The sequence below is a fragment of the Callithrix jacchus genome, chromosome X, assembly GCF_049354715.1.
Source record: "Callithrix jacchus isolate 240 chromosome X, calJac240_pri, whole genome shotgun sequence".
Classification (NCBI taxonomy): Eukaryota; Metazoa; Chordata; class Mammalia; order Primates; family Cebidae; genus Callithrix; species Callithrix jacchus.
In genome coordinates this window covers 83821144-83835573 of record NC_133524.1, presented here as the reverse complement: position 1 = coordinate 83835573, position 14430 = coordinate 83821144, and the positions used below count along the sequence as shown (strand labels likewise).

The window sequence follows — 14430 nt, the reverse complement described above, 5'->3', positions numbered from 1 at the left end:
AACATTCAATTATGTCTGTGTCTTAGGCATATCAATATAAACTAGAACCATGCCAGTTTCATTAGCAACACCTCTAACAAACTTCTTTCTCTTTGCTAATTTCAACTTTCATTTTAGATTCAGGGTGAACATTTTCCGGTTTGTTACATGGCTATAATGCATGATGTGGAGGCTTGGGGAACAGATAACATCACCCAGGTAGTGGACATAGTAGCCAAGAAGTAGTTTTTCAACCTCCCTAATTTCTCACTCTAGTAATCCCCAGTGTCTCTTGATGCCTTCACTATGTTGAGGACTACTGAATATTTAACTCCCATTTGTAAGTAAAAACACATGGTATTTAGTTTTCTGTTCCTCTGTTAGTTTGCATAGGATAATGGCCTCCAGATCCATCCATGTTACTGCGAAGGACATAATCTCTTTCTTTTTTATGACTATATAGTATTGCATTGTGCATATGTACTACTTTTTTTAAATCAAACCTACCATTGATAGGCATGTAGGTTAATTCCATATGATATGATTTGGCTCTGTCCTCAACCAAATCTCATCTTAAATTGTAGTTTCTACAATCCCCGTGTATCATGGGAGGGCCCTGGTGGAAGGTAATTGAATCACTGGGGCAGCTTCTTCCATGCTCTTCTCATGATAGTAAGTGAGTTATCATGAGACCACCCATCACGCCTCACTTCTCCTTGCTGCTGCCATATGAAGTAGGACATGTTTGCTTTTCCTTTCACCATGACTGCAAGTTTTCCTGAGGCCTCCCCAGTCCTGTGAGCTGTGAGTCAATTAAAACTCCTTCCTTTATAAATTACCCAGTCTTGGGTATGTCCTTATAGCAATGTGAGGACAAACTAATAGAGTAAATTGGTACCAGGTAGTGGGGTCTACTGTAAAGATACCGAAACCTGTGGAAATGATTTTTGAACTGGATAACAGACATAGGTTGGAACAGTTTGGGAGGCTCAGAAGACAGGAAACTGTGAAAAAGTTTGGAACTTCCTAGGGAATTGGAGGGCTCAGAAGACAGGAATATTTGGGAAAGGTTGGAACTTCCTAGAGATTTGTTGAATGAATGGCTTTGACCAAAATGTTGATAGTGATATGGACAGTAAGGTCTAGGCTGATGTGGTCTCAGATGGAGATAAGAAACTTGGGAACTAGATTAAGGGTCATCCTTACTGTGAAAAGACATTGGCCATATTTTACCCTTGTTCTAAAGATCTGTGGAACTTTGAACTTGAGAGAGCTAATTTAGCATATCTGCATGAAGAAATTTCTAAGCATTCAAGAGGAAACAAAGAATAAAAGTTTGGAAAATATACAGCCTGGTGATGTGATAGAAAAGAAAACCCCATTTTCTGGGAAGAAAGTCAAGCCCATTGCATAAGTAACTACTAAGACAATGAGAAAAATATCTCTAGGGCAAGTTAGAGGCATTCTCAGCAGCCCCTCCAATCATAGGCCCCAAGACCTAGGAGGAAAAAAACTGGGCTGCGTCCAGGGAACCTTTGCCATGTGCAGCCTTAGGACTTGGTGCCCTGCATCACAATGGCTCCAGTCATGGCTGTGGCTAAAAGGGGCTAATGTAGAGCTCAGGCTGTTGCTTCAGAGGTTACAAGCACCAAGCCTTGGTGGCTTCCACATGGTGTTGAGCCTATGGATGCACAGAAGTCAAAAATTGAGATTTGGAAACCTCCATATAGATTTCAGAGAATGTATGGAAATTCCTGGATACCCAGTCAAAAGTCTGCTGCAGGGATGGAGACCTCATGGAGACCCTCTACTAGGGCAGTGCAGAAAGGAAATGTGGGGTTGGAGCCCCCACACAGAGTTTCCACTGGGGCACTGACTAGCGGAGCTGTGAGAAGAGGGACAGCATTCTCCAGACTCCGGAATGTTAGATTCACCAACACCTTCCATCATGCACCTGGAAAAGCCTCAGACGCTTAATGCCAGCAGTGAAAGCAGCCAGAAGCAGATCTGTACCCTGCAAAGTCACAGGGGCACAGCTGCCTAAGACCATGGGAGCCCATCAGTATGACCTGGTTGTGAGACATGGAGTCAAAGGAGATCATTTTGAATCTTTAAGGTTAAATGACTTCCCTATTGGTTTTTGGACTGGCATGCAACCTGTAAACTCTTTGTTTTGGCCAATTTCTCCCATTTGAAATGGGTGTGTTTACCCAATGCCTGTACCGTCATTGTATCTAGAAAGTAAATAGCTTGCTTTCAATTTAACAGGCTCATAGGTGGAAGGGATTTGCCTTGTTTCAGATGAGACTTTGGACTTGGACTTTTGAGTTAATGCTGGAATGAGTTAAGACTCTGGGGGACTGTTGTAATGGCATGATTGTATGGACACGAGACTTGGGATAGGCTAGGGGTGGAATAATATGGTTTGGCTGTGTCCCCACCAAAATCTCATCTTGAATGGTAGTTCCCATAATCCCAGCATGTTGTGAAAGGGACCCAGTAGTAGGTAATTGAATTATGGGGGTAGTTACTCCACGCTGTTATCATTATACTAAGTGAGTTCTCCCAAGGTCTGATGCTTTTAAAAAATACTTTCCCCCCACTTCCCTCCGTACTTCTTCTTCCTGCCGCCATGTGAAGAAGGGTGTGCTACCTTACACTTCCACCATAACTGTATGTTTCCTAAGGCCTCTAAAGCCCTGCAGAACTGTGACCCAACTAAACCTCTTTCCTTTATAAATTACCCAGACTTGGGTATGCCCTTATAGAAGAGTGAGAACAGACTAATATACCATGTTTTTGCTATTGTGAATAGTGCTGCTATGAACATGTGTGTGCATATGTCTTTTCAGTAGAATGATTTATTTTCTTTTGAGGCTATGCACATTAATAGAATTGTTGAGTCAAATAGTAGTTCTGTTTTAAATTCTTTGAGAAATCCCCAAACTGTTTTTCCCAATGGCTGAGTTGATTTACATTTACATTCCTACAGTGTATAAGTGTTCCCTCTTCTCCACAGCCTAGCCTGCATCTGTTTTTTTTTTTTCTTTCATTTGTTTGATGGTTGATTTTTTTTGACATTTTCATAGTAGCCATTCTGATTGGTGTGAACTGGTATCTCATTGTGGTTTTGATTTGCACCTCTCTGATGATTAGTGATGTTGAACGTTTTTCATTTTTTTGTTGGGCAATTCTATATCTCTTCTTGATTAGTGTCTGTTCATGTCATCTGTCCATTTTTTAATAAAGATTTCTGGGTTTTGTCTATTTACTTAAAATTCTTATAGATGCTGTGTATTAGACCTTCAATGGATGTATAGTTTGTTAATACTTTCTTCTATTCTGTAATTTGTCTGTTTATTCTGATGATAATTAATTTTGCTGTGCAGACGCTCTTTAGTTTAATTTGGTCCCACCTGGCAATTTTTGTTTGTCTTGCGATTGCTTTTGAGGACTTAGCCAAAAATTTTTTGACAAAGCCAATGTTAAGAAATGTATTTTCTAGGATTTATAAAGACTTATAGAATTTTTTATAGTTTGAAGTATTACATTTAAATCTTTGATCCATCTTCAATTCGTTTTTGTATATGGTAAAATTTAGGCTCTAATTTCATTCTTCTGCATATGCCTGGCCAGTTATCCCAGTGCCATTTATTGCATAGGAAGTCCTCTCCCCATTGCTTGGATTTTGTCAGCCTTAACAAAGATCAGATGGTTGTAGGTGTGTGGATTTATATCTCAGTTTTCTATTCCATACCATTTGTCAATGTGGCTGTTTTGTACCAGCGCATTGCGTTTTTGGTTACTACAGCCTTAAAGAACAGTTTGAAGTCAAGTTGTATGATGTCTCTGGCTTTTTCTTTTTGCTCAGGATTGCTTTGGCTATTTGGGCTCTTTTATATATATATATGAATTGTAGACTAGATCTTTCTAATTGTGTGAAAAATGACATTGGTAGCTTGATAGGAATGGCATGGAATCTACATTTATTTGAATAGTATGACCCTTTTAATGATACTGATAATTCCAATCCATGAGAATGGAATATTTTCATTTATTTGTGTCATTTCCAATTTATTTCAGCAGTGTTTTGTAGTTGTACTTGTAGAGATATTATACCTTCTTTGTTACCTGTATTCCTAGGTATTTAATTTTCTTTGTGGCTGTTGTAAATGGGATAGTGTTCCTGATTTGACTCTCAGCCTGGAAGTTATTGGTATTTATAAATCCTACTGATTTTAGTAAACTGAATTTGTATCCTTACACTTAAGTTGTTTATCAGTTCTAGGAGCCTTTAGCAGACTCTTTAGAGTTTTCAGTGTATAAAATTATATAATAAGTGAAGGAAGATAGTTTCTTTTCCTCTTTTCCTATTTTGATGAATGTTGTTTTTCTGTTGCCTGATTGTTCTGGTTAAAACCTCCTCCACTATGTTCAATAGAATTGATGAGAGTGGGCATCCTTGTCCTTTTCTGGTTCTCAAGGGAAATGCTTACAGCTTTTCCTTATTCAGTATGATGCTGCCTGTGTATTTGTCATAAATGGCTTTTTTATTTTTAGATATGCTCCTTCAATGCCTAGACTGTTGATAGTTTCCATTATAAAGTAATGTTGAATTTTATCTACAGCTTTTTGTGCATCTATTGAGATAATCATATAGTTTTGGTGTTTTATTCTGTTTATGTGGTGGATCACATTTCTTGATGTGTATATGTTGAGCCAACCTTGCATTCCAGGAATAAAACCTATTTTATTGTGATAAATTAACTTTTTCATGTGCTGCTGAATTCAATTTACTAATATTTCATTGAGGATTTTTCATCTATGTTCATCAGGGATATTAGTCTGAAGTTTTGGTTTTTTTTTCATTATGTCACTGCCTCACTAATTTAATCACCTTTCACTTATCTGTTAGCCAGTTAAGTGTAACTGTTGATACATGTTCATGAATGATGTAATAAATATTGATATTTTCTCATGTGATTTTTGCTTATTTATGCAACAGTCAGGAAACTCCACTCTTTCTGTTTTTAAAGCAACCATCAATTTCATTTGAAATATATAATATATATGCCTAATAGTTTGTTGCATCACGTAAATTATCCCAAATGTCTAAAATAATGTGACTACAAAATTCTTCAGACACACCTGGGCTGTATTTTCTAAACTTGGTTCTGAACACCTTACCAATGGATGTTTTGTATATCTTAAAGGAAGTCAGAAAGGATATACAGTCTTACAAATGCATCACACTGCTTATTTCATTTTTAAAAATCTTTATCATTCTTGTAAGATTATTTAATACCCCAGTTTCTTCAAAGGTTTGACATTAAAAGCAACAATATTCTTTCATAACTTATAAGCCAAAGACCTTTCACTGTTAGTTAGCAGCTTTAAAATATCATAAAAGAAATACCCTTTTGTTAGAAAGACTTTCCTATAATAATGAAACTTCGACTAGTGTGAATGAAATACATTTAAAATTTTTCAGATTACTTAGCACTTAATTTAAAAAGATATTTTGTTCTATTTCATAAAGCATAATTCCAAGAACATTACATAATTAATGTTCTTTGAAAATATTAGGAGCATTAATACTGAATATAAATTGGAAGGCAAATTAATTCTGAGCCAAATATAATACCTCTGTTGATGGCTTTCCAATGACAATAATAAAATTATAACTACTTATCATAACCTAACATTTATTTAGCACTTATTATATGTCAGGAAAAAATTAATAAGTCAGAGTCTTACCCTCAAAGAACTTACAATATAATAGGGATCATAATGTAAACATGTATGCAATCACAGGACTGGGCAGTACATGAGAAGTACAAAAAAAGTAGTTAATGTAGAATGCTAAAGGTTACAGGGAAGGAAGGTGATCATTGATACCCTGAAACATCATAAAAGGTTTCATGGGAACATGGTAGCTGTACTGAAAGGTATAATTTCAGAATGCAGAGACAAAGGAAGAAGAAGACATTCATAATGATGAAAACCATAATAATAAAATAGCTATGATTTATTAAGTGTTAATTCTATGTCCAACACTGGCATAAATGTGTTTCATATGTGTTAACTCATTTAATCCTACCCAGAGAGATAGGTATTCAGTCTTTCTCCATTTTACAGATAAAGAGACTGAAGTTAAATGACTTTCCTGCAGTCACAGAAATATCAAGTTCACCCACATTAAACTCTATTTCTAGCTGCTAATAGGCATCACCAAGTAAATAAAAATAGATTCCAGTTATCTGACACCTCAAAATAAAACGTCCTGCCCAATTCTACAATTTCTGTCTCTATTCCCTCATTTACCTGATACGTAGAAATCATCTTTAACTCTTCTTTCACAATCCACATCAAATCAGTGACCAAGCCATGGGAATTCTGCCTTTGCAGTTTCTCTCAAGTTCGCTATTTTCTCTTTATTACCACAGCTATTATACATAATCACCCAAACCCTTAACCACCTTTGTTTATCTTAGCATCCAAACTCTCTACTAATCTATGTATCCCTTTAACATGAATTTATTATGTCTCAAATAACATGCTAAGCAATAGGAATAGTTGGATGAAGCATGACTCACGTACTCAAAGAATCTAATTGATACGCATATATAGCATATATAGAAAGATGAGTAGATTTAGCAAGACGAAGGGCTGAGGTATGGGGAGAATGGAAACATAACTGTGTTTCAGGTAGAGAGACTATGAATATGAAATTCCAAATGTGAGAGAGAGCGTTCAAGGACACCAAGGTGATTGAACTGATAATGAGTAGGGATAAAGTAGCTTCAGATTTAAAAGATTAACAAGGTGGGAAGGGGGTAGATAAAATGCTACATGGTAGCATTTCTCATTTTTCTCAACCTCAGCACTATTGACATCTTAGGCTGGATAATTCATTTTTTGGGAACTATCCTGTGCATTATAGGATGTTTATTAGCATTCCTGGATGCTACCCACTAGATGCCATAGCACCACCACCATCCATTGCGACAACCAAAAAGGCCTCCGAACAATGCCAAATGTCTCGTAAGAGCAAAATCATCTCTGGTTGAGAACCACTGGCATAGGACCTTTTAAGCCATGTTAAGACATTTTAACTTTATTCTAAGAGAAAGAGGGGTAGTGGTGTATAGCACTGTGAAGGAAGGACAAATTCTCAAGATTAGTCAAGAATAGAGACAGAGAAGCAAATCACATGAGTAAGCAATATCTAAGTGTTATTTTTCTTATTGCCCAGTGCTACCATTTCAGTGTAAGTGGACAGTGTTCTTTAGTATTCCCATCATACGCCATAATTATTTCTAGTTCTCTGCCTTTGGTCATATGGCTCTTAAAATCTGGAGTAACAGTGTTCTCATTATTTAAATCTCCCAAATTGACTTAAGTTCTGAATCTGGATAAAGGTATATCCTGACTTACCCTCTACAAAACCATTTCTTCCTAGCCTTTTCTCTTACACACGTAATTTCAATTCTTATGCCTGTGGTCTATATATCATACAATATCACCCTTTCTTCATTTGATACTTTGGGATTATTTTACGGTTTATTCAGGCTCATAGTTGGTATCTCTGTCGACTAAATTATAATATATAAACTCCTAGGAAACAGAAACAATGTGTTCTACATGTTATACACTTTCTACATCACAGAGTAAAATGTTTGTCAAGAACAGGTGTCATGTTAACTAAATTCAGAATCAAGCATTATGTATCAAAATGTATAATGTTATCCTTCAACTAGCAATTGAGTTATAAATATAAAATAATTGAAACATCCATTATAGAAAAATGTTGGAGAAAACATGTTTTCTTTAATAAAGAAAATGAAAAACATGTATACCTATGTAACAAACCTGCACGTTCTGCACATGGATCTCAGAACTTAAATAAAAAATAAAATTAAAATTACAAACTATTTAAAAAATTAAAAATGTTAGTCTCTAGTGCAAAAAAGAGGATCATGTTCTATTGTGGGATTTACCCACCATCTAGAATGAGATTCAGAATTAAACTTAACTTCTTTTCTTAAATGAGTAAAAGTAATTCATTCTTTTTTTTTTTTTTTTTTTTTTTTGAGATGGAGTCTCACTCTGTCGCCCAGGATGGAGTGCAATGGTGCGGTCTCGGCTCCCTGCAACCTCCACCTCCTAGGTTCAAGCAAGTCTGTGTTAACTCATTTAATTCTACCCAGGCAGGTAGGTATTCATTATTTCTCCATTTTACAGATAAATGACTTTCCCACAGTCACAGACATATCAAGTTCGCCCACATTAAACTCTATTTCTAGCTGCATATAGGCATCACCAGGAAAATAAAATAGATTCCCATTATGTGACACCTCAAAATATCTGACATCTCAGCCACCCTAGTAAATGGGATTACAGGCGCTCGCCACCATGCCTGGTTACATTTAATGGTAAACCCCGTTTTCTTTGTGTTTTTTTTTTGTTGTTGTTGTTGTTGTTGTTTTGCTAAGAAAATCAAGGTACATCTACAGAAAAAAAAAACATTTTCTTAACTGATAACTAGGAACAAATTTTTCTGATTCTTAGCATAGTTAAGGCTCCTAAATTAAGGATTTTATATCACTTACACCACCTTGTAGGGAAGTTATCAATAAAAGTATGACCAGGGCCAGGCGCGGTGGCTCAAGCCTGTAATCCCAGCACTTTGGGAGGCCGAGGCGGGTGGATCGCAAGGTCAACAGATCGAGAACATCCTGGTCAACATGGTGAAACCCCGTCTCTACTAAAAATACAAAAAATTAGCTGGGTGTGGTGGCGCGTGCCTGTAATCCCAGCTACTCAGGAGGCTGAGGCAGGAGAATTGCCTGAACCCAGGAGGCGGAGGTTGCGGTGAGCCGAGATCGCGCCATTGCACTTCAGCCTGGGTAACAATAGCGAAACTCCGTCTCCAAAAAAAAAAGTATGACCAGAGATCCTACTTTATATAATTGGTTATGTTATATTCTTAAGGAAATGAGTGCTATGGATTTTTATCCTTATAAAAACTTAAATTATGTAAGAAATAAGTGTTTGGAAAAATCCTTAAAGTCGTATTTTTTTAAACCTCATGTATAAAGACAAGATTAACTTTGATGTACATGGTTATAGTCTACTTATGTCATTTTAATGTGGTAGTTTCTGTGTTTTATATTTAATATTTCCAATAGATGAAGTACCTAAAACCCCTTGTAAATTATAGTATGATTCCACTGGAAAGAACCTCAAAACATATTGTCTAGACCTTTGCTTCAATCAAATAAGTGACTGAATAGTTCAGAACTATTTTTTTTTCTGAGACACAGTCTCACACTGTTGCCCAGGCTGGAATGCAGTGGTGCACTGGCGTGATCTTGTCTCACTGCAAGGTCCACCTCCCTGGCTCAAGTGATTCTCATGCCTCAGCCTCCCGAGTAACTGGGATTGCAGGCACGAGCCACCCCAGCTGGCTAATTTTTTTTTTTTCTGTATTTTTAGAAGAGACGGGGTTTCACCATGTTGGCTAGGCTGGTCTCCAACTCCTGACCTCAGGTGATTCACCTGTCTTGGCCTCCCAAAGTATAGGGATGACAGGCCTTAGCCACCATGCCAGGCCAAGAAATCTTTCTAAATCTCCAAATATTAGATTTTTTTTTTATAAATTGACAATAAAACCAAGGGAGGAAGTTTACTATATTTCCAATATTTTAAATAACATGTAATCGGGCATGGTGATTCACACCTATAATCCCAGTGCTTTGGAGGCTGAGGCAGGCAAATCACTTGAGGTAAGGAGTTTGAGACCAGCCTGGTCAACATGATGAAACCCTGTCTCAACTAAAAATACAAAAATTAGCTAGGCGTGATGGTGCACACCTGTAATCCTAACGACTCCAGAGCCTGAGGCAGCAGAATCGCTCGAACCTGGGATGCGGAGGTTGCAGTGAGCCAGGATGGCATCACTGAACTCCAGCCTGGGTGACAGAGTGAGATTGTGTATCAAAACAGAAAAATAATAATAATAATCTATAATCAAAAAACTGATTAGATTATTGCTTCTAAGAAATTGCAACATATTACTCCTCCACCTACCAAACACATTAAAGCCATTCTAGAATATCCAATTACAAATTTATTACACTTTTATGAAAACCTCAACGTTAAAAATCAAATTTTAACTATCATCTTTTTAGGAGTTAAAAGCAAGGTGAAGGTTTCCTGTGCTCCCTCTCTCCTTCTCCCACCTCCTATATAAGAATATTATCACTCACCATAATTTTAAACAACCTTACAGCTTACACTCAAACTTGAGAGGCATTACAGATTTTCTTTGAAAAGTTAAGTGACCAAAACAAATGTGTCCAATTTCAGCTACTGAACGTGCTTACTAATTTAGCAGAGATTTCTCTTTGCCAGAGACATTGCCAGCTTTTATTTTGTCAGATGATTTCAAAATCTGGATAGTGCTTCCACCCTGTTTTAAACGAGAGCTAATGTATTAAGATAAGAGATGATCTTCTTGTATGTCGTGTTGGAAACTTTTCACAGGCATCCACAAGCTCCTGATATAAAAGTAACCAAGGGGTGCCAATGATGAAAGACTATGTTGCCATGGTGTCATCTTATAAATCATCAATTATTGTCTGTTATTATGAACGTGACAACCACATACTGTCATAAAGGGATTTGCATTTTAGTCTAGTTTTAAGATTTTTTTCCAGCATCATTTGCTTTGTAAAAGAAATGTCATGACAACCACAGAACACTTAAGCTCATTATCGAGTAATTCCGTATTCATTTGGACTTTGTCAGTTTGGCATTTCAGCATCCCAACCTCTTTTACATTATTGAGTAGTTTACCTTTACAGTTAATAAATGTATTTCTAAGCATGACTATATAGCATAATAAGCTAAACTTAACAGAAGCAATGGGACTTTTTGGTTGCTATGACGACTTAAACTGATCAATTTTCTGTCACTATTTTTACAAAGGCACTCTCCTGTGGCCATAAATACTAATTACAAACGCAAGCCATTTGCTAGCATGTTCAGTTTACAGATTAAAGCAGTTCATGCCTAATTTATCATCTAACTTGTCCTCCCACATTTGTAGTGTGGTACAGAATGAATAATAACTTCACTTGTTTACAACATTTTCAGCTTAATGTCACTAATTATTTTTGCAGTTCCTGGAATTTAGCTGTGCTGCTGCAAGTTCAGTAAACTAAATAAATTTGTAAAGTGTAAGGAAAGATTCCTAAATGTAATTTATGGATTAAGGTTGAAATACTTGCTTAAAACTCCTTCCCATAACTGGTCATTTAAAGGAAGATGGTTATATTTCACCTAATAAAGTTGCAAAATTATCAAGAACATTCTTGCAAGAGTGTCCACGTATTCATTTCAATCAAATAAAGAACTAACATATTTGGTTGAAAGCTGTAGTGAATAATTTAAATGAAAGTACCAGTTGATACTAGGAATTAGTCTAGCTTTTGAAAGAAAGCAGTAGTTCTTGTAGTGGAGAGAAGGGAATAACAGTACATCTTTCAGGCAGTAAAGTCATAGTACTGTATAATCTAGTATTAAGCACTCCCTTTCCCACCCAAACACATATTTTATATAAGCCTTAAAGTCTGTACCTTTTGAGCAAGAGAGATAAAGACAGGGAGAGCAATGCTACAAAATTAACTCTCATTAAAGAATTTCTGACTTTGACTAACATCTGTGGAAAATGTTAGGCCACCATTATCCCATCCAGAGTTTTTTGTTTTTTTTTTTTTTTAACTAAAACATTTCTGTTTCCTAGCATTCATGAGTTACATAATGGACAAAGATAAGTTATTATATATCATTATGCTTTAAATATTAAGAATGGAAAGATCCATGAAACTGATCTCAACCATTGTCTCGCTAATCCCAAAGCCTAGAATTTGATTGAAATATTTTTGCGATTTCCAAAGCTAAATGGGTTCTTCCTACACTTCAAATATTAACCTATCATTTCCAGGGAGGCTGACAACTTCTCACATTCAAATACAATAAACATGCTTCAGTTGATTCTCTGAAAAGAGGAGCTAGAAACTGAAAAGTTTACCTCTGGGAATACATTGTTTTGTGCAGGACTTGACAAAATGGGAGACATGAGGTCCCTATTACCATCTGCAAACTATTGTCACCAAAATATATTGTGTAACAAGGCCTAACTTGCCACCCCCATCAAAGCTTCACCCTGTCTTCAATTTTTTAAAAGAGATCTTTTCCATAACTCCTGATAACACAAATGATACATCCAGAGAAAGTAAAAATCTTTTCGTGGATCTCCTGTGGTTGCACAAGGAGTGACAAAGCGCTTCCAACTGCTTCTCAACCCAGCAGCTGTAGCCTGAACACTCTAGGGCTCCACGGGCCTCCTGACAGCCTGTGCTCACAGGTGCTCCTCTTCTTCTAGCACCAGCTCAGTGACTCTGCAGCAGGAATTTTACATCACCACAGAATTGAGGTGAAAGCTCCAGTGCCCTTATTTCAAAGAAAAATCTGGTCAGCTTGAAGCAATGAAAACTAATCAGAATGCAGCCAGCCATTGGCTGGGAGCACATGCTCAGCAAAACAAGATCCAGAATCAAAACTTTTGTGGCTTTTTTGGGGGGATATATATATATATATATATATATATATATAGAGAGAGAGAGAGAGAGAGAGAGAGAGAGAGAGCCAACTCAACTGTAAGTTTCAGCCTGCATTTTGTTACATGGATTTCTAATATCAAAAAATAATTTATGAAATGTCAAACTGCTATACAATACTTGGTGAGAAATAGAAAATAATGTAAGTATTAGTAATATCATTCAATTGCTCAATAAACATTTACTGAATATTGAAACCTAAATGCCAGGAAAATATGCTAGATACCAAAGATACAATGGTTAGCAACACAAAGGCATGACCCTGACCTTTACGGTGCTTAGTAAATTTTCACTGCATTGTGCATTTTCAAAGAATTTCTGTAAGTTTTGGTTTTATTCTCATTTTTGCTCTTCATAACAATGTTGGAAGAAACATTCCTAGGTCCTCTTTATGGATGTTAAGTGATTTGCTTGTGATCATAGAGCTAGTAGATGGTCCAGTGAGGGACTGAACACAAGATTTCCAACAACAAATTCCAGCCTCTTATCACTCGAACAGCATTTCTTAAAGTGCCTTTTCTGGAATACTAGTTTCCAGAACAAAAAGGTACTTCAATCAAAAAAGACTGGAAAACTTTCTCTGTATCTTTTCTTATATATTCACAAAGCAAAGTAACAAATTATAGGCCCCAAGAAGACCTGCAGTAAACAAGTTGGTTTACCTTTATTTAATCCCATATTTCGCAAATGCGTTTGACACCAAAACCCTTCCTCAGAAAAATAAAATGAGCCCACAGTGACTCAGAAACTGAAGGTTAAGCAGAGTGTTAGGATGTGGAATAAGGGGACAGGTTTCAGGCAGGACATGTATGTTGGAGTTACAGAGTGCATTTCTAATCCAGGCATGGAAATTAAGGTGTGTGACTGCAGAAGACGATGTGGCTTTTCATTCTTTTCTTGCTGCTGCATGTTATGAAAGTAATGGGCAAACTCATAGGGTGAGAGAATAAGACTTATGTGCATTATCAGGATAATGGAAAACTTAGAAGACAAACAAGAAAATAAAACCAAGACAGTCTCTCTGACCCTTTTTTTGGCCACCTCTAGCACTTCCTTAGGATTGAGACGATCAAAAATTCCCCTAACGACTACTTGAATAAATGGCTGCTGACTCTAGGACTGGAGCAGGGAATATACAAGATGAGTCTGGAACATCAAGTGAAAGAAAGTAAGGAACTGTAAGAAAAAATACACAATATTGGGGCATGTCAAAGGTACACAGGAACCTACTGAAATGGCCAAAGATGAAACAATTTAAGCAATAAAATAAGTATCGTAGTACTGGGTTATAACCCAAAGTATAAAGTAAACATGTAGAAGTCTACTGCTGATATAAATAAATAATTGAATAAATACATAAATGTGAGAGAAAAGAGAAATCTTCCATTTAGAAGAATTCCAAATAATCCTGCATAGTGACTGCTTTCCGAAGAATTCCAAAGAGTATGACATAGAAAGAAAGAAAAAGAAATAAAGTAACCTTAACAATAGAAAAACTTGACAGATACTACCTGAGCCTGGTGATCAAGGTCAACCTCAAGAGTAATAAGTCAGAATAGTATATACCCTTGACATGATGTGATGAAAATGGGATTTTGCCTCTGGGGCCTTTCTCCCAAAAATACATAATCCCAATTTAATCGTGAAAAGAGCATCAGGCAAACCCCAGTTGAGGGACATCCTACAAGTACCTGACCAGTCCTCCTCAAAACTATAAAGGTCATTGAAAATAAGGAGAGAAATTGTCACAGCTGAGAGGAGTCTA

General features: G+C 36.6%; 1 protein-coding gene across 12 annotated transcripts in view; it reads right to left on the bottom strand.

The window, feature by feature from the left end:
• The window catches only part of DACH2 (dachshund family transcription factor 2), a 647423-nt gene that overhangs the window by 398069 nt on the left and 234924 nt on the right, over positions 1-14430 (bottom strand). The window lies entirely within an intron of this gene.